Source organism: Aphelocoma coerulescens, chromosome 3 (assembly GCF_041296385.1).
Source record: "Aphelocoma coerulescens isolate FSJ_1873_10779 chromosome 3, UR_Acoe_1.0, whole genome shotgun sequence".
Lineage (NCBI taxonomy): Eukaryota > Metazoa > Chordata > Aves > Passeriformes > Corvidae > Aphelocoma > Aphelocoma coerulescens.
Window position 1 is genome coordinate 90,870,873 of NC_091016.1, and position 24,928 is coordinate 90,895,800.

At 40.1% G+C, this 24,928-nt stretch overlaps 1 protein-coding gene across 2 annotated transcripts in view; it reads left to right on the forward strand.

Annotated features, from left to right (window-relative positions):
- Positions 1-22,938: 22,938 nt before the first annotated feature.
- The window catches only part of IBTK (inhibitor of Bruton tyrosine kinase), a 57,346-nt gene continuing 55,356 nt past the window's right edge, over positions 22,939-24,928 (forward strand). For both annotated transcript variants that reach the window (XM_069011261.1, XM_069011263.1), the window contains exon 1: positions 22,939-23,162. The gene's annotated coding sequence lies outside the window, so the exon portion shown is untranslated. The remainder of the gene's footprint in view (positions 23,163-24,928) is intronic.

Below are 24,928 nucleotides of genomic sequence, written 5' to 3' on the forward strand. Positions count from 1 at the left end.
GTTCCAGTTTTCTTTTTAGGTGCACTTTAATTTATGTGGTAATTTTCAACTGAAGCTTTGCAGAAGACAAGCTTCAAGGAATCTATGTTTGCATTTTCTTGTATGCTTTCCAATTTCATATTGAAATAATGAAAGTTAATTTAATACAGAGAATGTTGATTTTTAATACTGTGAAAACACAGTAAACTTTGCCAGAACTAACAGAAAAAAAGATTTTAGCCAAAAGTAACTTTTTTGGGGGGGTCTTTAAAATATGTTAATTGGGTTTCTGTCATAGTGCACTGTTTTGACTTCTGGAGACTTCTGCATGCTTAGCTGGGATGGGAAGGGACCAGAGGAGACAAAGTGCCCCCATCTGAATGTAAGCAATGCTGAAAACTGGTGCAACTGTGAAGACAGACTCTTTACCTTCTCCCCAGGTTTCCCAGTAGTGTTTTGTTGTTAAAACCCTTTACTCAAATGAGAAAGAAGCAATGGTGATTTCCTCCAGCAAAACCAGCTACCAGAGCTGGAGTCAGAAATATACTAGGGAAAAAGATTTGGGAAGAGGAATTACTGTATTCCAGATGCTGCCACTGTGTGCTTAGCCCTCTGCCCATATTCCAGGTCTGCATGTTCTGACATGTAGAGTATCTGTAACTGGAGCCAAGCTGAATAACTGCTTATAAGTTCACCACAATATAACTGAGAATTTAACATGCTTAAACAGGTCAGGCTAAACTTTCAATCATGCTTTTATTCTTTCTTTTCTCAGGAACAATGCATGTCTTAAGCTATCTTTAATAGACTACTATACAGATTTCAAAATGGTAATTTGTTTTTCATTATTCTAATTTTAAGTATGCGAGTTTAGTTCTAATTTCCGTGTAAATTCAACTTAGAGTAAATCACTACTAAGAGTCAGTAAAACTCCTCCTTTTACAAAATAAGCCTTCTGATTTTAGTCCTTCTTGAAGGGCCAAAATGACCTGCTTTCTGGTAACTCCTTATTACTCTGATTCGCAGTGCAGGGTGGATAATATAAGTATGCTTCAGCTGGAAAGATTGTATATTGTTCCTGTCCACTTGGGATGTCAATCTCGATGCCTGAAGGCAAACCTGGGAAATTGGCTGAGCAGATTATTTGTTGGATTAGCATTGCTCTGTGCTGTGGTGACCTGTCTTGCTGCATACAGTCACTCTCAGCTGATGCTGAACTCAAAATCCTGGTTTTTTGGCCAACTGGCAATGTTGTCTTTGTTACAATGTGTAAGGAAGGCACCACATTGGATTGAGGTGCTGGTGTCCAGTTCACATCTGCTCATGCTTTCTAGGGGACTCTTAAAAGATGGCATAGGTTGGGGCAGTCACTGAGCTGTAGTGGGGAAAGGAAGGGAGAGCTGAAATATGCTGCTTTCTTCTTTGTCTGAAAAGTAGAAACCCAGATCTGCAGGGAATTTGGGCCAATGTGTTCCTCACACTTCTCTCGACAGTCCCACTCGTTCCTCACTCCGCAGGCAGTGCTGTGCCAAGGTTTTGTAGCTGCTTGTTGTGCCAAGGTTGTTTCCCTGTTTGCCCTTGCTTCCCTGGCAAGTGAGGGTGGCTGACTCCAGCACTCAGGGCTGCGGGAGCTCTAACCACAGAGGACTGAAAGTTGGGAGTATTTCCATGGAAAGCCTTTCTCATGAAAACATTTTCATCTGTTGAAACTGGAAGTCTTTGTAGGAAAGAGTTGTATTTTATGAATTCCCCATTAAAAAAAAAAAAGGCATATAAAAGGCTCAGCAGATTTGAGAACATATGGGGTTTGATTCTCCCCTGTCTTACACATTGTGTCGTTGTTTACGATGTGACAAAGCAGACGTAAAATGCAACCTCACTGCCTGGGTAGGATTCTCCTCCACAAGTATAATTGAATACACAACATTAAAAAGCTTGGTGAATCACTCCCCTGCTTCTTTTCCTCCATGATTGTTGATCTTTTGTTACCTGCATTTGACCACCATGACACATGTAGGTTTATACAGTCCTCTTCTACTGAACTCCTCCTGTTTTGCTTTGCCTTCCTATCGTTCTCCAGTTTTAGCTCAACTCTTTGCATCTTTCTGGGTTACTACATCTGAAGCATTTTGAAAGGAATGCATTTGTAGAGATTTGAAGAGAGTGGGAGGAACAAGGGATACAGTGATTTTTTTGTGGAGGTGGCATATTCTGTCAGCAAAGGAGGAAGATGATACCTTCCTTCCCCTTTAGCATCGATGACTACACCTGAAATACTGCATTCCATTCTGGCATCCTATGACTGGAAAAAATTACAAGAAGGAGAGAAGAAAGAAAGGAAGGAGCAATAAAAGTGATTTGGAGGCTAGCTGTATGCTGACTTATATGAAAAGACTAAAATAACTTTATTAAGTTTAGGCAAAGACTTGCCCAAGCAAAAAGGCTACAGAAAACACCTCTGTTTCAAAAAAGGGTAAAATTGAGTGAAGAGGGGAGCTATCTGTAGTACTTCAAGGTGGGTAGTGATGATTGGATGGCATTCAGAAAACAAAAGTGCATACTTAGGATAAACAATAAACTTGCCTACACTAGTTAAAGTCAGGATCAAAAGGCCTCAGATTTCTTTGTCCAAATTTGCATGCTTAAAAGTATGCTAGCTTTAATGATTTAGTGCAATAGTGAAGCATGATATGTGTCATCACCAGCTAGCCACGGAAAGTTAATGTCACTGGGCTAAACTATCTTAGTATCTTTTATGGGTAGTACAATGTATTTTACATGGTAAAGTCTGATATAATTATCAGCTCAGTGTTGTATAAGGCTTGAGGTCTGCCCCATTAAGTTCATTATTTCTGAATGTAAACTGGAAAGAACTTCAGTGCCAGAAAAAGAGCCAAACTCTTGCTATGGCATCGGAGCAAAAGTCCGCCTAGTCCAGCATATTGTTCCTTATTGTATCCAACACAGCTTGATGAAGAAAGACATTACATTCTGTTCAAACACGAGCTCTTTAATATTTTTTCCCAAACTCCATTGATTTTTGGCTGAGGTACTTCTGAATCAGAGCTTAAAAACCTTCAGTACTATGAACATGAGTACTGTTAGCAAATTTTTTTCACTTGAAAGATTTTACAGTGAAAAGATTCTCTGTTGAAATACGCTTCTGTATCAACCTGAAGTTTGAAAACAAAATCATGCATCCTTAGTATTTTGAAGGTTTTAAAAACAAAGTAAAACAGTTACAAGTTCACACCACCACTTTTCATTTTCTAGCTCTGAAAGATTTCAATCATAGGATGTCAAAAGAATGGGAAAAAATGGAAGTGAATTAGTGGTCTTAATTGGTCCATTTATATTCTGTGGCCAAACAGAGGGACAGATATGAATAAATGGGACAAATTTCTAAAATGCCTAAATTTGTAGGTATTTAACATAAGGAGAAACACAAAACATTTGATTTTTTTTTTAGATCTATTTTTGGTCTATTTTCCCTACAATATACTAACAAGTGACAAGAAAAAGTACTTGAACATTTTTTGAGGAGAAATTCTATTTTTAACCAATTGTAGTTATGACTTTCTCTGGCCATCTGAGTATAATTATTAAAATATTTATTAAGAAATCCAAAATTTCCTGCCTTTAATGTTCAGTAGGTGATCTAATGCTAAACACATTAATTTTAGATTCCCATATATTTGTAATACACTTCAGACCCATTGTGTAGGCTTGATGTTATTGAATAAACTGTTAGAAATGCAGTTGCACAATATACATCCTGCAAAATCCTACAGAAAAATTCCTTCGATGGTTTCTTTGTTTCATTAGGGACTCCCTGTGCCATATTCAGAGCAAAAAGGCCCTATAGGGTGTAAAATGGCTTTATGAAGCTCTTTCCCTTCTCTGGGTGCAGATGGCCTCTACAGAAAATGGGACATGAACATGGAACATTTTGAAGGGAATACTAGTTTGAGAATGAACCATATATACCTGCAATTTATTTCATGGATATTGAGGGCAGCAGAAACTAACTGAGACTGCTCTGACTCACATTTGGGGCAGAACAGTCACAGCCTACAGCACAGACTAAGACTCTCAGTCCCCATACCCTTTTTCCTACAATTCATACCCACAGAAGGGCAAAAGGTAGAGCAAGGTAAAAGAAATAATTGGAAAAAACAGCTTCCAGTTGTGTATAACCTCAAGGCCTTATGGACACAGAGATACAGAGGTTCCCCTAAGTGGAAGAAATATATCGCTGGAAACACAGAAGAGTGGGGAAAAGATGGCAGCATCATAGCCTACAGTGGAGGTGATGCAAGATAACATATCAAAGGATATCAAAGGATATCAGAGGATTTCCTGCTTGAAGAGATTTATGACATGAAATTAGATCCAGGCTGGCAAGAGTTGTTTCTTTTATGACTAGGTTAAAATATCCAGAAGTTTGGGATGAGAATACCAAATAAATAAACTTGAAAATTAATGTGCTGCTGGGGAAAATGGCAGGGAAGCAGTTGTTAAGACAGTTAAATCATCTTTAGGTCACACTGAAAAAAAAAAAAAAATTGTACTGACGTTTTCAGTGCTGTATATGCTTTATTGTTTCTCATATAGATGTTGCTGATAGTAGTTGTTTAACATAACTGACAACTGATCACACTGGGCATGAAGGTCTTGGCTGCATTTAAACTGGACTAAATGATACTAAGCCATGACTGCTTTCTTGAATGGAAATCAGTTTCAGTATTTAATAGCAATTTTAATGTGAAAAAGAAAGTTTTTAGTAGTTGCACAAATACAGGGGTATGACTTGTTATATTTATATATTCCTATTCAAATGAATGGGAGCTGCATAATACCTTGGCATTTTTGAGGCTGCAAGTAAAACTTTATTTTTTTAAATTTACCATTCTACAGTGACAGAAAAGAAGTTTTCTCTCTTTCTTGTACTTTCAGTATTTTATTTATTCCTTTCAGTCAACACATTCTTTCCGACATGCTAAGACAAACTGCTAACTCATGTACCTCTACAGAACTGCTGCAATCCAGGCAAGATAATAGGGGAGCTAAAAAAGGGCAGGATAAATTCATTTGTTCTTCACTGTGTTTTCAACTGAAACTCAAAAAGTACTAAAAGGATCATAATTTATTGCTTACATATAGTGGAGGTAGATTTTCTATATGCCATGACAGCTAAATCTAGTCAGTTGGCATTTTGTCCATCATTTAGTATCAGTTTGAAAAATGCCTTCACTTTGCCAATCTCGTGTTGCCAAGACACAGTTCAGAGCTGCATAAGAACAAAGGCAAACTCAGCTGCTGGAAAAATACAAGAGAAAAAAGACTGGCCTTGGACAAGATTTCATTTAATGCTGCTAGGAGATCTACTGCTGGCTAGATCTGTTTCAGAATCCTGTATTCTTACTCTTCCTTCAGAGAATAGCATTTTAGCATACCTTGAATCCAGTGGAGCCACCCAATGGAAAACTAACTATATAATGCATACACTGCCAGATACTGTTCTTTGTAGCTGTGGCTAGAGCTACAAGTATCTCTTGTAGTAACCTGCTCTGAGATAATTCAGCTATGTCTAGCCTCACACTGAAATCTGCAGTAAAGATAAAAGCTCTTCTAACTTATATCTTCAGAAATTACTGCTATTAAGCAGCCCAAATTTCCCAAGGATTCTAAACCTTTTTGATGTTTTTGAAAGCTGCACCTACTATCTAGCAAACCTACCAAAAAGCATTCCCTTTAGTTCATGCATGATCTGTACAGAGGGTATTGGGACTTGGGACTATTATGTGCACATTGCATTAACAAACATTCTTGAATGATCTGTCCCCTCTCTCTGCCCCTTACTTCTTGAGGGCAAACATTTTTGAAAGTTGATGTGACATCCATCACTCCCATGGGATATGTTGTTCTAAGACTCTTCTTCATGCATGTATCTCTATGATTTTGCAGATACTTAGTATCATTAAAAAAAATTCATTCTTCTGCCTGAAGTTAACAAAGGGCTTCAGAGGCAGACTTCAGAGGCAATCAAACTTGGATCTTCTGGAATCAATGAAGAACTTAAAATGTTACTAACATCACTCATGATCAACAGAACTAAATTACCTTTCTTCTTCACAGCAAAGAGAAAAAAATGTTGACCATGCCACCTTTCTGGACAAGTCTTGTCTGCTTTAGCGAATTTGTGACAGTGATCAAATAGAGCTTGCAATGCTTTGTCAGTCCTGTTTAGTAACTCCGAGGTTTCACAGATTGCCTGAGAAGTATGCAGCTCCTTGGGCAATTTGACAGCCATGATGTGGCACCATCACTTGCATCTTCTGAAAGCTCTGAGTGCCTCTCAGCTCTGTACAAGGGTGTTCAACTTTTTTCTTCTGCTCCTTCACATACAGAGACCTGCATGGCCACAACTGACTCCTTGCCTTGTGTATGTGCCATCTGCCCCATGAACATTTCTCAGATCACATCTTGACCTGTATTTTATGTTCACATACAGGTATCTTTAATACATTTCAGGCAGAATAAAGGGTTTGTTATTTTCAAGAATGCTCTTAAAATCGTGCTTCTTTTCAGTGACAGAATGTTACTGCCTTCCAGGAGCACAGGATGAGTGCCAGGGCTATTGGCCACAGTTTCATGAGCTAAAGAATTTACTGACTTGGTAGGCAACAACAGTTCCCCAAAATCCCATGGATCACTGAAGCTTGTGCTGTGCCTTAATTCTCAGCACTTCATTATGGATCTCCTATACCTCTGTGAAAAACCCAAATAAACTCCAGCCATATGGTGCCTGCTGATGGGACATTGCTTATTTATATATTTGCCCTGGATGGGGTGCGATTATTTTTAAAATCTATTGGCCAGTGTAGAAAATGAGCCTGTGTAAGTAGAGAGGGAAAATATATTTGAAAAGCTGTCACAAAAGACTAGGACCAGCATTTTAACCAAGATGTGCATGAGACAGATGATGCTGTAAAGTCTTGAAAGACACAGGTAATGTGACATTTTGCACATGTTTTTAATGGGAAGCTCTGTAGAAATGTTTTCATCTGATTACAGAACTAGTTATGTTGCAGGCTCAGAATTAAATTATTTCCCAGTTCAGATAGGATGAAGTAATTCTTAGGTTTTACTGTCGTCATTTACACTGGCACTACTAAGTGTGAAAACTAGAACAATCATTTTGTTATCTCAAAGCTTTTCCAGGTTCTTCAAAAGAATTTTAACTCATTTCTTCCTCAGTTTAAGTCCTTTGATTTCTCCAGGTAAATTGATAATAGGCTAATGGATAATCCATCAGCATGTGAATTCAGATTCTGTGCGAAGATGAATTGTTTCATTCAGAAAAAACCCAGCACTTCAGCAAATGCTAACCTTGTTGTGGTTCCAGGCATTTCATCCATTGCAAGTAACTAAATTCTCAGGTCAGGGCACTTTGTAGGGCTTGTAACTATTTCCTTGTTACAGAGATATTCCTGTCCTCAATATTCACAGTTGGTGTCTCTACAAGGTAAATATATACTGTTTGCAGACTCTTGATAAGTAGAATGCCACTACTCAAAATGAATGTTCTAGATATAATATCAAAATATCTCCCTTGGAAATAGGGAAAAAATACAATTAGCATTTCTTGTTGTTGACTAAATTTTTCTACTCAGTCTATATGGTAAAAATAACATATAAGTTCAGTTATGCTTATTAAATCTCAAGCCTTACCTTGCCAAATGTAATCTTAAACAAGGTTTATTAATTGTTCGAGCAATACTTTTAATAGTGAAACATGAATGGGGAGAATATCCCATAATTACTTTTTGATGGCAGCTGCTTTTTGGAAGAAAAGAAAAAGAAGTGCGGTAATTATTTAATCTAAAAATAAAGTTAATTTGTAGAAAGCAATACTGAGCATGTAAAAAGGTCAAATGTTGAGCTTCAAAACAAAAGAGAGCTAAATTTGTCAAGGCATGTGTTAATTGTATATAAAAGAGGTCGTTAGTTGGATGGGGAATAGAACTAGTTTTTAATTCAATTAATTTAAAAAATAACCTTATGTCAAATCTTGGAGTAGATTTGAACAAATCATATTTTTTTCATTTAAATTATATTTGCTAAAGGCTGGGACTTTTTAAAGCTGAGATGTCAAGTGAATTTGATAGGAGTATTTTTAGTTTGTTAAGCCTACAACTGACTCTCTGTATCTTAGTGGTTGTCTTGTTTACCTGCTATAATAAAACATTTCTGGTTCTGGAAATCTAACCTGTCTGATATTTATACACTCAGGCTCACTTATATTTTTGGATTAGTACAAACCCACTTTCTCATGGATCTATGCTGCCTCTCTATAAATGAGCATGGGTCCACGTATATAACTCCATGCTGTGGGGAAGAGAGGAGATTCATTCGAGAAAGCCTTTGCATGTAGCTTTCTTAGGCTGCAACCTCAGCCATTACACAGATTCCTTTTTTTGTACTAACCATTCCCTCTCTGGCAGTGACAGTTGCCTACCTGAAACTGGTCGTGATGTGTAATATGGAAATGTTTTTTCCTGTCCATAAGTTATGTTGGACTGTTGCACATGCTGTCAGATAGCACTGGCAATCAGTGAGGCATTCACACTCTGTAAATTTTAAGTTAATCAGAACTTCTCATTTTATTCAGAATTCAAAATTCATCCCTTATGTTGGCTTCTTTTGTTTCCTATACTGGTTGTTCCTTATCGAGCTGCTGTAGCTATTTTCATTTCTTTTGCATACGAGATTGCTTTGACTGTGTTAATATGACGAGACCTGCTATTTTTATAGGAATGGAGTATATTTTTTTTCTTTTTTTTTTTTTCCATAAGAATGTTATATAAAACACCTGGCAGCCTAAGAATCCCAGAGATGCATTACGTGGAGCTGCAGTAAAAAGTCTGCCTTTGTTGCAATGGGCAGAAATTATTTTGGGTGCAAAGCTAAGTGTAAATTATAGAATATACTATTTTGCTTACGGGTTAGTTTTGTAAAATCACAATAATGTGAAAACAGGTGAAAGCATTATTTTTCAACAGCTTAGATGACTTGTTTACAGTTTCTTTTTGAAAAATTAACATCTTTGACCATTTTCCATTTTTGATGAGGCAGTTTTTTTCACGTCCATTTTTGCTAAAGTAACATTTCTCCAACCTCAGATACGATTCCTATTACAGCAACGATAAACTTAATTATAGAAAGGGAATAACTCTGCTGTGTCAGAATGGATTTAAAATTACAGAAGTTGCTTGACTAAATTTCAATGCTGATTCTACAAACAGCTCCATATGCTACATTCCTGTTCCTAGCTGAGTCCCAGGAAGGGAGCTGCATTCCAAACTGGGCACTGTCTATACAGAGACAGAAAGAAAATCAGCCCTGTACTAGCATTTGTATCAACTGAAATATTTCAACTTGCCTGTTATTAAGTGTAAGAGTAACAAAAATCTAGGTCCTTGGGATAATGCAGTGCTTATTTCTCAACACTTTGAGATAATTTTAATTTATGAAAACAGGTAATGAATAAAAAAGGATTACAGGTACTGTTTTTTTAAAGAAACTATCCTGTGTTTTTCCTCTGGAAGGCACTGATTGCATTCAAGCAGACTTAGTGCTGAGCTCTTTTAACCCATTCGTCTTCCTTACTAGTTTCTCACTTCCATTTCTGGACTTTTCTGGGATCCTGGTTAAAGTTACTCACGAGATTGCATCACTTAGGTCATACCATTTTATTAATGATGATGTTCCTTTTCGGTACTTTGGTATCTGAAATGGATCTACAACTTCCATGGCTCTCTGATACTCCCCTTCTGGACAAAGTAGCCCTACAGCTGTTAAAAAGCTTCTGTGAAAATGTGTAGAGCACCTCGGATACATCCAATGCTTTTCTTTAACTCACCATAAAGAGCAGCCTCTAGACAGTGTAGCAGATGTATTTAGTGTTAACGTTTCACACTAATCATCAGATTTATGAACTCAGCTGAATCAGGTTTTTTTTAGTATCATAATTTCTCACAGGATAGCTTCAAAACTTACATTTTGAACAAGTTGACTGTTATAAACTTGTGCAGGCTTTTTTTCCCCCCTTCTTTCATTTTTAGCTAAATCCTTCATAAGGAGTATTGGGATTTATGTGTTTATTTTGCTTTAGAGAATTAAAATGTTGATATAATTTTGCAGGGGTGATAGATCTAATGGGGAAAAAAAGTATTCTGAGGTAAAATGGCTTGTGAAAGTGGTCATAGCTGTAGTGCTTTGAGTCAGCCCCACTTAGCAGCATGTAGAAAGTCTGACTAGCACTGGTATACATGATTATTTTATAAGCTGCATATATGTAAGTCTGAACTCTGCACAAACACTATAAATGCTTACTGCTGCAGGTATAGCAGTACAGATGCAGTAAAAAAGACCAATTAGATACATTACAGAGTCACAAACCTGAACTTTTTCCAGCAGCTGCAGTTTTATGGGGAGGCTGCCATGTCCCCCAGGAGGCAAAGGAATGCTTTCCTCTCTCCTTGTGCAAGGGGCTCAACGGGCAGCTGTTGATAGCCTGGTTTCCTCATTGAGAGCCATTAACATTTTCAGTACTCCTCTCGCAGCATGAGAGATGCACTGGTAGCATTCTCTCTTGCACTAAGAGAAGAAATTACCTCCCTACCTTTTCAGGTACCTTTTCAGGTGCATGAGGCAAATGCCTAGCACTTCAGCTCTATTGTTATAGGCATTGCTGTGCTTGCTGTGCCAGGTAAGTGTGCTATAGAATGAATTACTTCTGTTTGCTAGAGTGACTGAGCACTCTGTTGAAGGTAACAGGATGGCATTTGTTCATATGCTTTCAGGAAAAACTCCTTAAAACATTCTAATGGACTTTCTTTCATTATGTAGCTAGCTACATTTTAGGATCTGAGAGAAGCAATCCTAGATGAAGTGTATGAGGTCACTGCGGAATTTTTTTTCTGCTTTCTTTAGTGATGGGAGAATAATGGTTTTGTTTATCTTTTGTCCTAGAAGCTGGTAATTCCTATTGTCCTTTCATCTCTAGATTGTTTTTCCCTTCTGCAGGACAGATTGGAACCACAGATCTAATCTTCAGCTACTTTATATCCTATGCAGCCACTTACAGGTGCCTGTATAGCTCACCTTACCAAAATGACAATGCTTTACGGAGACATAAATTAGAAAATATAAACAGTGAAAGCAATTCAAAGAGCAAGGCAGGAGATAATCAAGTCCCAAGGAGACAGAGAAACTATGTTTAAGTCTTTTGCCATCTGGACACAACTTTTTGTGAGTGCTTATGAGTTTAAAATATCTGTAGGTGCTGAGGCATCTGAAGGTTCAGCGACATATGCCATTTTTATGCGATGAGCAGCTGAGTCCCAGATCAGAGATTTACTAGCTGTTAAAGGGAGATACTCCTTAAAAGACTGGAGCAGGCAAATTAAGCTTCTTAGTTTTCAGAAGCTGCTTTCATAGAAGAAGTTTTCTGCATTTTCTTCCCCTTCAGCTTGTCCTTTGTATAAAGCTGTGCTGGTTTTGGTGTTTGACTATGTGTGAGTCATGAAAAATGCTGCTGTGCAAGGGTATTGCCTGTACTGGTAATACAGAGCTCTTTGTTGGCCAGAGTTGAGAAAAATCTGGCTGTAATCTGTCAGGTGGAAAAAGACTGAATACAAGCTTAAGTCATATGAAAGAAGGCTGCAGAAAGAAAAGGACCCTGAGGAGGGCTTTTAACAGCAATGTCCTACAGAGTAACCAGTGAATCATCACACTGACTACATGATATCATTAAATCCCATCTATTTGGACTTGTTTATTACAGAAATTGTGTTTTGTGTCTCATCCCCTTTACAATCGTGCAACACCAGTCACTTAAAAATTTCTTAATGGGTCTCTTACCTCAGAATACCACCTCTGAGTATCTTTTCCCCAGCCTTGTTTTTCTGTGCTTTGGTGAAGGGATAGCGTAATGCCACGTGCCTGTGTTGGTAAGAACATCATAAAGGTTTTGTTGTGCTGCCATATAGCTGAGCCAAGACATAAGACAATGCTGAGACATTGCTGTGAACTCTTTACTAAGGCAACTAAAAGATAGACAAAAATAATTTTTCACAGGTTGGCTCTTTAAGGATGCTATGGAATTACAGGAAAAAAGAGGCTCTCTCATTGCTTTTCCACCTTCTCTTTTTGCTTGGGAGCTGAACCAAGTTTGCTTAATGAGCTTTGGCATGAAAAATGATCTTTGTTTCTTTCTTTCTATTATTTTCTATAAAAATAGAGCTGAGAGAGCAAGGAAGAATACCTGAAAAACAAATGGGTATGTTCAGAGAGAAATGACCAGTTTCCTCAAGATAAAGCAAATGTCAAGGCACAGTGGGTCTGGGGGCTTGAGTGGCAGGGTCTCTCCCCCTGGGCCACACAAGGTCTCATAGCCAGGGATCCCATCACCACAGCCAGCCAGCAGGGCAAGCCCCTGGGGTTTTCTTAGCCATGTCATTGGTGGGTAAACTGATACCCAGCACTTATAGCTGAGAGTTTCTTCCAGTCCTTCTTCCTTTTAAAAACCATTTTAATCTGTGATTTTTTTTTTCAGATAATATTTTCCTGTACTATTTCCCAGGACAAGGAGTCTGTGCTCGTCGGTCCCTATTCTATTTGCACTCTCATTATGTGAAGCGCTAAAACAGAACTAGTATGGTGAGTCAACCTGGAGCTTCCTGGCTGTCACAGTAATTTTGAAGTATTTTCCCACTTATCTTGGAAATGTTACATACCTCTGCTAAAATGTCCATTTGCAGTCTAGGCAGTATTATGCTATTATTCCAGTGTTAATGCTGATAAGAAAGATGTTAGAATAGTGCTATGAGCTGTGTAACAGACTATGATATATTCCATGTTTTCTTTCTTTTTGCACAGCTGACCCGCAAGATTCCTGCCTCTCCCTCCTGTCCTCTGTCCTTCACATTCATTCCCCTGTCTGTGCTGCAGTTGTTCTGTCATGCTCAAGCAGGTTTGTGAGGCCCTGCTGAAAACAAGATCTGGTCTGATTTGGATTAAAAAAGGGAGTACTTTTGAAATCCACATCACTTCAGTGTAGATCTAGTGATGTGGGTCAACAATACCTTCACTGATCTGAGAAGATACTTACTGGCTTAGTATAAACCAATCCTCTATGTAATCTGCCCTGACAAGTTTATTCTGTTAAAAAAAAATAAACTTAAAAGCAGCACGCAGCAAGCCAATAAGGCTGTTTTTCAAGAAGTAGCAGCCACATGTTCTGCAGGCAATTTACTGCTGACCAAACCCTTAAGCAGCAACAGCTAGGGAAGATGTATGCATGGTAAAAATGACTTCTAAAAATGAAGAATGAATGAATGAATGTTTTTGCATTTTTAACATCACTTTGAATTTCAAATACTATAGGTTTTAATTCATTTTTCAAAGTACTGAACATTCACTGAATTGCCACTTATAGATTCTGAGCACAAGTCTTTTTATTTCACTTCCAAATGATGTCAAATTAGAACAGTCCCGTGTTTGCTCAAAACAGCATCAGAACTACTGCAGAGTGTTACTCTTTCTCAGTTGATGCTTCAGATCCCTGTTCTGCTAGCCTATCCAAACCTGGAAATGGTCCTGCTGCCTGCAGGTACCTTGGGCAGGAGCTGAACAATATTTAGCACAAGGACAGCTTTTCAGATAACTACCAAACCAAATAAATGTGGGACCATGCAAACACATTCTGGGTCAGGAGAACTGCACATGATAAAGGGATAACTTCTGTTTCCAAGATCCAGAAATAGGATGGCAGGTTTGCTTTAGTCCCAATCAAATAGCTGGATGGAGTCCTCCTACTCCACACTACACCTTCAGAGTAATGGAAAGCTTCTTGTTTTCTTCATTATTGGAAGAACACGATGGAAGAATGGTCCATCTTATCAGTTCCTTTCTTTCTCTCCTGGCTGTTGGTTATTTGCTGTCTTTCATATAAGAGAGAATAGAAGTTTCTCAGCTCCGTGAGGAAAGTATATATATTCCCAGATAAGAGGACGGGCAAAACTAGGGAAGAACTAACAATTTTTTCTTGGCCAAATTAAATTGAAATCTCACATGCCAACTTCTCTCCCTAGTTTTGATTCGGTAATGTTTGAGTAGGCTTGCAATTATCTGACAGAATTTCATTCTGTCTCTAGATAGTACCTATAACTATTTAAACAGCTAAATACAAAATGAACTCATTTACTTGCAGTAAACTGAAAAGATATTTCCCTGGTTCTGCTTCAGGAAACTATACCATATTCGCTAGAAATTTTAGTTTCTCAGTCTCTATTTCCCCCTCACGTTTTAAGAATAAGGCTATCCAAAACGCTACTCAGAAATATATCATGCCATTCTTTTAATTTGTTTTTGCATAAGCGGGATCGAAGAACGAACGTGTCTCGACAGTGGCATCTAGTGGCGCAATACGTGCGATGCCCTTGAGCGAGCCGCAGCCTCTTCTTCACACTGATTAATGTTTGGTCCACAGATCTGGACTTTGAGAGGCCTCCCTGCGGGCGACTTAAAGGCTTCTTCCACCCAGAACAGATGAGAGAGTACATCTAGCAGTCTTCCCATGGGATTATGTTGTTCTGGAGGAAGAGGTCCATGCCTTTAGTTCAGTTGCTAAGGAAGACTGGCCCTTTGCACATCTGAAAATATTTCCTGTGTAATGAAACCATAAAGGGAGATTGGTATCTTCTGAGAAAGTTTTTAAGCTAGTCTGACACAGCAAGTCAAACTACACAAGCACAAGGTCTATGACTTTGTGCTGGGGAACTGCAGAAGAATGTCTCATCAGAGCTAACAGGAACTATTTAACCACCTGGGTACTTAAAAAAAAAAGAAGGAAAAAATAACTTTTTTTGCCCCCTGTTTCTAAATAGCTTCACTTTGCTTATGGTTGTGCTGCTGTACTTGAGTATGTCCACTACACTGCCAAAATCCAGCCTACTGTCATGAGGATGTGGATCACCACCTTGATTCACAATCTGGCAGCATGAGATGTATCTTCCCAGTCAGAAGAGGAGAGAGGAGCATATCCTACAGACCACCAAGGTTATCTACAGGAATGTCATTGATATGTAATCCATGGCTGCCCAGCACTGAAAAGTTTAGAATGGATGTAAGGATAGGAGGTGGCTTGATTCTTGAGAGCAAACTTTTACAAAAATGAGATACAATTTTGAGTGCAGTGAGTCAGATGACAATTGTATTACTTGGACTCCCATTTTTGTAAGTTTTAGTCCCAGGGCATGGAGCCAAGTAGTTGAATTTACTGTCCACTTGGGAAGGAAAGCAGGAGAGAGTTAAGTGGTTTTTGTAGTATTGTGGTTCAATCCATGTCGTCTCAGAGACATTTATGATCTTTTGGGCTTACAGTGCTCATAGAACACCCCTTTGTACCTGCAGTGTTGTACTGGATGTTCACACTGCATAATCAATGCTAGAAGAGGAGACAGAAACTTATTTCATACCTGGAAATAAACAAAATTAAAAACTAATCAGAAACAATTACATCAAACTTGGGATTACTTTATTAATACCTAGAAATCAGCATAGTGTATGAAATCCATCAAGTATTGTGCTTCCTCTTTGAGAAACTAGAACAAATAATAGAAATTATTATTTCCATTTATGCTCATTACAATGGCAATTCACAGAAATGCTGCTGCTTAACTTTTGCTATCAGAATCCTTAGCAGAAACTCAAATAGATATATCAAAGTTGCTAGACTTAATGTTGAAAACTTCTAATCAAAAAATTCCTTAAAGGTGTTAATGGGAAAAAAATTGTATACATTTGCTGATATAGTCTGTCTGAAACACAATGTATGTATGCATGATCTATTTACAGTGGGCCTAAATGATAGCTGGGTAGGTGGGAGTTATCTGTGAGAAGAAAAACAAACCCTTTCTATTTTTAAGGATTTGTGTTCTTTTTCCCTTACAATTTCCATATGTTGGGCCTATTGGAGTGAGTCCAGAGGAGGGCCATGAAGACGATCAGAGGTCTGGGGCACCTCTCCTATGAACACAAGCTGAGAGAGTTGGGGCTGTTCAGCCTGGAGAAGGGAAGGCTCCAATGAGACCTTATAGCACCTTCCAGAACCTAAAGAGGCCTACAAGAAAGATGGAAAGTAATTCTTTACCAGGGAGTGATAGAATAAAGGCTAATGGTTGCAATCTAAAAAAGACTAGGTTTAGATCAGGCATTAGGAAGAAATGCTTCACTGTGAGGGTGGTGAGGCACTGGAACAGGTCACTCAGAGACACTGTGAATGCCCCATCCCTAGAAGTGTTTGGCCAAGGCCAGGCTGGATAAGGCCTTGACCTGGTCTGGTGGAAGTGTCCCTGCATATGGCAGGGGGCTGTAATGAGATGATGTTTAAGATCTCTTCCAACCTAAACTATTCTATAATTCTATACATTTTAAAAATTGTAGAAAAAGGAGGCTCTATTCACCTCTTTCATAGTTTTACTTGTATCTTCATTTGCACTTTCAAATTTTAGGTATTGAAATAGTTACTATTTCTTATACAGCCTTTCATTCATAAATTCCAATGCACTTTAGATAGCCCTATTTGCATCCCACCTTCTATCTCCCTCCAGTACTTAAAGGGAGAAACTTCTTACTGCAAGAAAGAAGGAGAGAGACTTTTTGCAAGGGCATGTAGTGACACAATAAGGGGGAATGGCTTCAACCTGAAAGTAGATTAGACAACAGGAAGAAATTATTTACTGGCATGTGATGAGGCCCTGGAACAGGTTGCCCAGAAAGCTGTGCATGTCCCACCCCTGGAAGTGTTCAAGGCCAGTCTGGATGGAGCTCTGAGCAATCTGGTGTAGTGGAAGGTGTTCCTGCCAATGACAGGAGGTTGGAATGACATGACCTTTAAGTTCCTTCTAACCCAGGCCCCTCCAATTCTATTTTTCTGAGAAGTCAGTGATCACAAACAGCCTCATACAAGGGACAATTTAAAACAGAAAATTTAAGTTCCTGTTTTCAGCAGTCCCAGTAGAGGTGCTTATTTAGATTGTACATGGAGACAGATCACGGTGGGAGTGAGGAAGAACGAATATTCTTCCCACTGCCTGATGCAATATTTAGTGAGCCACTGGCACAGCTGAAACTAGGTCAAGAGAAATGCCTTGAGTCCCGAGCCTGCACTCCACAAACTCAGCTTGCAAAGAAAACTGCGGTGCCACAGTTTTTGCTGCAGAATTGCCTCCTAACTGAAAAACACTGTGGTGTCATCTGAGTGTCGCAAGACTTTTTCGACTGTAGATGGCACTGCAAAGTAAGTGCAAACGTGTGTCTAGTAGCTGTGGAGATTTTATTCTCTTGAGATTTTTTTATCTATCAAACACTCTGATATCAAGAGAGCATTTTAAGGCTAAAGACCCAAAAAGAAGTAAGGAAAAGCCAGAAGAGACCTGTCTGGAGGTGATGGAAAAGGAATTCCATGCTATCTTTGCCAACATACTATTTAATGCAGTGCTACTGGGAACCACCTTCCACAACAGCAGTGAGTTGCTACAGGGATGGACAGGAGTGGTGCTTCCGGCTGCTCATGGCATCCTTGGTCATGCAGATGGAGCAAGACAATTCCAGTCTCTCTCTGCCCCCAGACTGAGCACAGCAGAAGCATACTGACAGCATGGCCACTATACCTGGGGCTCAGTGCCAGAGAGGGTGTCAGATGCCTTGATCAGGGATAGCACCAACATAGCTGCATCTGGGCATGAAATGGAGAGAAAAAAATGAGCTGCACTGTGGATACAAAAATGCTGCTAGCAAGGATTTTCTTGCTATTTTCTAAGTCCGTGAGAGACTTTTGTCTCTCACAGAGATAGTAACAGAGTTCTGTAAACAATGAAACACCTGAAACCTTGAAAAGTCTTGTTTATGGTACAGTAGAAAGATATTTTGACAATGGATGTTTTAGGATTTTAGCCAATCACCCCAAGGGGTGGCTGATCCTTTGTCCAATTAGACTATGAAGAAAAAAGTCTATAAAAAGAGTTTGTAAAATAATTAAATGAATCAATCTTGCTGCACAATTCCTGCCTGCTGGATCTTCTCTCCTCCTCCCCTACGGCTGTGGGACACGGTAATATACCCTAGGGCATTTTTTTAATACTGCACCGTAAACAGGATGTTTACCTAGTCTTTACAAAAAGTGTTTAAAAAAACAAAACCTCTTTTTTTCCTGTTATCAGAACAAGGCAAGAAAGGAAGTTTCCTTCTGTTCCCACAGGTTCAGAAGCTAGAAACAGATCCTCTTTTTCTCCTAATGATGCCTTAGGTTTTAACTTTCGTATTTTTCAAATCCGGTACTGCCTAGTGTGTAACTCTGAAGTTTCCTGTAGCCTGTTAACTTCTGGTCTCTCGTGCTAGGTAGACATAACAAAGCCTCTCCAGGCCTGCTCTCCAAGGACACTCAGACTGTCCTGGGCCCAAAATGTAAACCAAACCCTCTAAAGGGGGGGGCAAGCTTGGGGAAACTACATCATTAACTGAAGCTTTAATTGGAGAATTAACCCTGATATGCAAATGAACCAAACCTATAAAAGTGTGAAGAACTCGTGACCTGTAGTCCATCTTGGGGGTCCATCTTGGCAGCAGCCTCTGGCTCCCCAGGGTGTACCTTTGAAGGCCCTTCAAATAAATACCTACCTTTATTCCCTTGTTCTTGTCTAGTCTTTGTTTTAGGTGGCCTCTTCAGGCATCACTAACCACCATGATTTTGCTTCTCCCCTCTCTGTGAGACTGTCACAAGACCAGCAGTGTTATTTGCCATGGCTGTAGAGTCTGAGATTTGTGTTGGAAAGTACATATGAAGCCCAAGAAAATGTCCTTGATTCTCTTGTCTTTTCATCCATCTTTCCTCTTCTCAGAAGGTTGATGCTCTGAAGTAATCTGCAGCCTTGCTCCCTCTATTCAGGAAGATCAGGGTGAAAGATGTGCAGGAAAGACAGGCCACAAATTGAATTTTGAATTTTTTTGCTGCACTTATACAATAAACTTCCCCCAGAATAAAAAAAGTCCAACAACCACTTTGCTTAAAATCATGCTCTTCTGCAGAATATTTCACATCATAACAGATAATACTACAATAACTTCACATGTACCGCAGTCTCTGATTTTATTGAAGATTACATTCTAGTAACTGTGCCAGGTCCCACAAGAGTTCTTTTAGTATCTGTGGAATGCCAATATAATTTTTGTTTCATGTATGTTAGGCCCTTTACCACAGGATTTTACAAACCTTTATTTTTAAATATGGGAATTCTGAACAAATGTGGATTCTCACCATACACACCTCATATCACTGATAGCAAACTATCCTTTTTGTGTAGCTGGACTACTACAATAACAGAAAGTCTATCTTGGGCATCAGAGAGGCTCCCAAGGTCTAATCCGACAGGCTGGAAATCTTGCGAGTTAAAGATGAGATGTTGGAGTTTCTAACATGGCACAGCTACATGGAAGTGTTCCTAGTCATGCAATATGAAGAACCTGCTTTGCTGGAGCCATGGTTTGCTGAGAGAAAGCTCCTGGATGCTCACCACATCTCCATTTCCTACTTCACTGGAGAAATCTCAAGTAGATTGATCAGTTTGGGGAGGTCGTACCCATCACCATCCTCAATTCCACACTGTTTGATCCTTGGACTTCTCCACACTTTTCTTAGGTTGTTATATATTAGGAATTTAATGACTCTGAGTAAGAGGATAAGCTTTGTTAAAGCGAGATGCACATAGCTTTAATAAATTTGGAGACACTTTTTTTCAAGCTTCCCATTCTAAGAGGTATTACGTTGAATTTTGCTCTATTAGTTCTGTAATACAAGTTTTCAAGCATTTTTTAACCTTTTTTTTTTTCAAGTTCATTAAAGAGAGAGATCATGAGGAACTTTTTAGTAGCAGAAGTTAAACCTGGAGCTGATTAATTTTTTCTTCAGCTGAGTATTACTGCTGCCAATAACCATTATTACTCAAGGCTCCAGAGGACACTGGTAATAATTAGGCCAGCTAAGGCACATAAATAGATATGTGAAGGCAGAAATCTGTCACTTGAAATTTAGTATGGCTGAAAAGGAAAAAATTAATTATTTTCATTTTTGATATATAGACTGAACTTTTTGATTACTGACTTATAAAAATAATCACCCTTTTTTTTTTTCAACCTTCAGTATCAATTTCAGATAGAATAAAGCACAAAATTCTTTTTTATCCTTACTGTCCCTTACATCTTCTTCTCTAATTCCTCCAGTAGCCTAAGTCTGGTGCAGACTACACTGGATGGATGGATAAGATTAATAGGTCACCAGAAAGCTGCCTAATGGGGCAATGTCCTCCCTACATCCTACATTTATCTTCCCTAACCTTAAATGAGTACACACATTTGGAGCACAATCAATCTATAATTCTTCAACAGTCAATGAACTGAGAAGCATACTATAACAAAAATACACTCTTGTAGGCTACTTAAGTTGCTCAAAATTGATGCTCCTCCTCAAAATCTGAAGATGGCTAAGTATACTGATTTTCCTTTTTAAGTGTTGCTCTTTCTTTCTTTTTTATGGATTTTGGGCTTCAAGTCTAGAGCTTCTATAAAAAGTAACAACAGCAGTTAGAGACTTCTTTTCCTATAATTACATGTTTATTTGTGATAATTCAGATCTTTTCATCACAGACTGAAAAAAGCGAGATGAACAGTTCTTTATTGACAGACACATACTATGTGTGTCAGGAACTTACAAATCTGGCTGTTGGGCTACCCAAGTAAAAATACTCTTCAGGGACTTGTTGCTGGCTTTTCATCTCCACATCCTGTAATTTCTTCCAAAAGGCTTAAAATAGTATATTTTTCTGCAACAGTGTTGTAATTTTCCACAGCAGAAAAACTCAAACCAAAACAAGTAATTTAAACAGAGGCTCAAGTTAACCTGTTTGAGCTACTTTTGTTTTACAGTATTACTTTATCACCTCAACATAGCTCTGCAAATCAAGCTGTATCATCCTGGTTCTATGAATGGTGTTCACTAATTTGCTGCTGCTTTTGCAGAGGCAGTACAAGATAGCAGGAATTTTTACTACTGACCTGTAAGTGGGGGTCAATTAGAGGAACCTAAACAATAGCCAAAGTAATTAATAACTTATTTTTCCGTGAATATAATATTAAAAGTCTTGCAAAGAGGATAAAATTCTTGCATAGAGAACCATTGCTAAAAGTGTTAGGTTATTCTGTCAAGGTTTTGTCTGACTTGGACTCTGCCGGGTCCTATTCATGATGCTGTTATTTTCCCACTTTTCTGTGTCCCTTGCTGTAGTTTTCTATTCTTTACAGCAGTATTTATTATGAAAGACCTGAGGGGCAGTCCAGTTTCCAGAAATGATCCTTCTCATATAGAATCTTAGACCTTATTCTACTTCAAGTCTCTTCATCTTTCCACCATGCTCTTTACTGCTCCAAAGGATGCCTGTCCAGGGTACTCACTTGGATTTGTTATTGTGCAACAAAGCATTGCTTACAACTGACTTCAGCTGTGTTTGGACCTCCTTATCTCCCCAGATGGTCATCTCTGTTCTTAGGCCAGCTGGCAGCATACTTGGAGCACGGCCACCTCCAACCTCTACTTGTGACTGAAGCACTAAGAAACTATCACTACGAAAGTAACTCATAAATAAATTGAAAGTAGCCTGCAGGTTTAGTTACAATGGTGAGTGACTGCTGGCAAACTAAATGTTTATACAGAGAAAATCAGAGAGCAGATTGCATAGTTCACACTAACAGTCAGATGGCATAGGTAAAAATGCTTGAGATTCACCTACATATATTTTATACTGAATCTTTCCCAAACTGAACTGCTGCTGAAGAACATGCATAACTTTTTTTTCAACTGTTTTGTGATTTTAAAAATAGCTAGGCTGTTTTGAGGTCATAATGCTCCCACCACATGGGATAATACTGTGGCTTTAAAAAACATATAGAAACTCTAGCCATTACATTAATATATCAATTATGTATTTCTTGGAAAAAATACATCGTTTTTTTCCTTTTTTTAAAAAGGTGATGTGTGTTTGTTTTACTCGATATTTTACGTTGGATACTGCTTGTCTTGGTTGCAGTTTCCTGCCCTAAAACAGTACACCCTAATCCTGTTCCAAATTTGTAATCTGTGCCACCTATTGCATCATCTAAGACATCCACCAAGAAGAACTGAGCCCCCATGAAGTGAACCGCAGGTAGTTACAAGAGCAAGTGTGCAAATCCTTGTGCACACAGCAGGTTTGCTTACAAGACTGCCCTGAGGCAGTGTCAAAAGCCTCACAAAAAACCAAGCTGTATCTGGTAAATTAGACCACTTGCTCTGTCAGAGAAACTGCAGTGGCTTAACGGAGTCTGAATCGGCACAGCCTTTTCCATCCTTTCTCTCCATTATTTTGAGGGGACCTATAGGCCGGTTATTTAACTACTTGCTTTCGAGTCCGCCTGGAAGGAGGCGTTACCTTGCCAGAAACCCATCCTCATTCTTCGCTGCAAGACACAGCGCCAGAAGGAGGCCCTCAGCTCTCCCCGCTTCCCTGCTCTCCCCTTAACTCCAGCCCCTTCCCTTGCCCGACTCGACGACCACTGCCCAGAGCCCACAGCCCCCGTCCCGCCATCTTCGTTCAACCCCTGCAACTCCACCAACCCCGGCCCCGGCCCCGGCCCCGCCCACCGCGGCCGCCCCGCCCCCTCATCCCCCTGACCCCGCCTGTCAGTCAATCCGGGCTCAGCCGCGGGGGGCGGGGCCGAGGCGGCAGCCGCAGCCAATCGGCGCGCGAGGTGCGGCGGCGCCCCGGCCAATCGGTGTCTCGCTTCTTCGTGGGTGCGGCGGCTGCTGTCGGTGCGCCCCGCTGAGAGCCGCGGGCCCCGCCTGCCGCCTGTCGCCGTCGCCGGCGCAGCCGTCGCGGTAGCAGCCGCAGCCGTAGCAGCCGCAGCCGTAGCAGCCGCAGCCGTAGCAGCCGCAGCCTGGCCCTGCCCCTGAGTCACTGACGATGAGCCCCCGCGCTGCCCAGCGCGCGTCCCGCCCTGCCCGCCCGAGCCCATTCATCTAGCGACTGGTGAGGGGCGGGCCGGTGCGTCCGGCGGGGGAGCCGCTCGGGGGACGGGTCCTGTCGGAGGGGTCGGGACGGCGGCGGCGGGGCTTGAAGGAATGGGGAGAGCTCCGGGCAAGGCAGCCACGGAGGGTAAAGGGCAGCCGGCCACGTAGGATGGGAGGGGAGCGACTTCGTGACTCGGCCGCCTGTGTCAATAAGTCTCTTGTGTCGCTCGTCGCTCCCTGGCTACGTGGACTGGTGTAGTGGGAGTCCGAGTAGCCCCTTGCCCCTCTGCCTCCCCCTGGCCTCTGTCTGGCTCCCTGAAGCACTTCAGACCTTCCCCCGCCTTGACACTGGCAGCAGCCTCTTGACACGTTTCCTTAGATGTGGATTCAGGGAAAGCTTGTCGTGTTTCTCGCCTTCTTGGTGATACTTGCTTGGTTTTGGTAGCAGCTTACGGTGCTGCTGGATTAGACCAGCAGCGGAAGCACTGGAGAGCCGAGGTCTCGCAGTTATCTTAAAAGGATGCTTCCATGCAGTCTTCCTAGGCGAAATACAACTCTTTTTTGGTTATGTGGTCAGTGTAGTTATTTGTCTTCGTGGAAACAGATCACAGCTTGTGGTTTACAAAAAAGAGTAATCGGCCACCAACATCTGGTATGGGTAGTCTATAATAAAACTGTACCAGAAGTTCACAGTTAATTCAAAAACGTCAGTTTTTCCCAAGATGGAAAAGTCCTTGATGGATTTATCGGATAAAATTTGAAGCGTGGTGAAATTCTAGAGCACACTTGTGGTTTGTTGTGTTTGACTTCCCTTCAGCATTTTCTGTTTCAATAAAGCCTATATAGCAAGATCCCAATGGGTTGTGGAAGTGACTGTAGCTGCACTCACTGTACTTCTGTCTATACCGCTTTATGTTTTAATTTTTTTTAACAGTATTAAGTTATTAAACAGAAGTAGTGCTCAGTATTTCTAGATGAGCCGAGCACAGTATTTTGCACTTTACTGTTTATGTACTATGATTCCCAACTAATAGATGCTCTCTGACGTTTGTAGCTGAATTTAGCTACCAATGGTACTTTGGTCTTTTTTTTGACAGATGTGTCAGCCTTTAATTGGCAGTGCTGCTTAGCTCAGCTAGGAGCAGCTGAATTAGAGTTGTTCGATCGCTGAATGTCTCATTCTGATAAGGATTATGCTGTTGTCACTGCAAAGGAGGAAGTTATAGAAAGTCTGGAGAGAGCCTCTAAGGTCACTTGTGCTGGGGTGTACCTGTGCCAAGTGGTGGCATGGAGGCCCCAGCCCAGTAAATGAAGCAGCTTGAATCTGCCATGGCCCAAGGGACATAGTGGGCATGGTGGAATGTGGTGTCTTTCAAAGCAAGTTGGTTTTCCTTCGTAGCTTTGCTTCTGGGTAGGTGACATTTATTTATAACTTGAGCATTTTGCTTGTTGTCTAGCCTGTTTTGAGAGCCTCATGTGCATTCAATTTGTCATTTGAAAATCCTTCCTGACCTATAATCTGAATCTTTTATGAAATTTGAACGAATGACTACTTTGTCCACTGTCAGGAGTAAAATGGACTGGAATTTTGATTTTTCTTCTTTGTCTAACAGACACCTTATTCAAAGGCTCTGGGGGGTCTGCTGAAGCCACAGCTGAAGGAGAAAAGAGATCCAATTTGCTTGTACTCAGGGGTTGTTCCATAAACATTCTGAATCCCAGTGTCTCTTTCCAAGTTTTTCTCTGTTTACTTGCTTCTCTTAGAGCTTGCCGTCTGAACTAGAA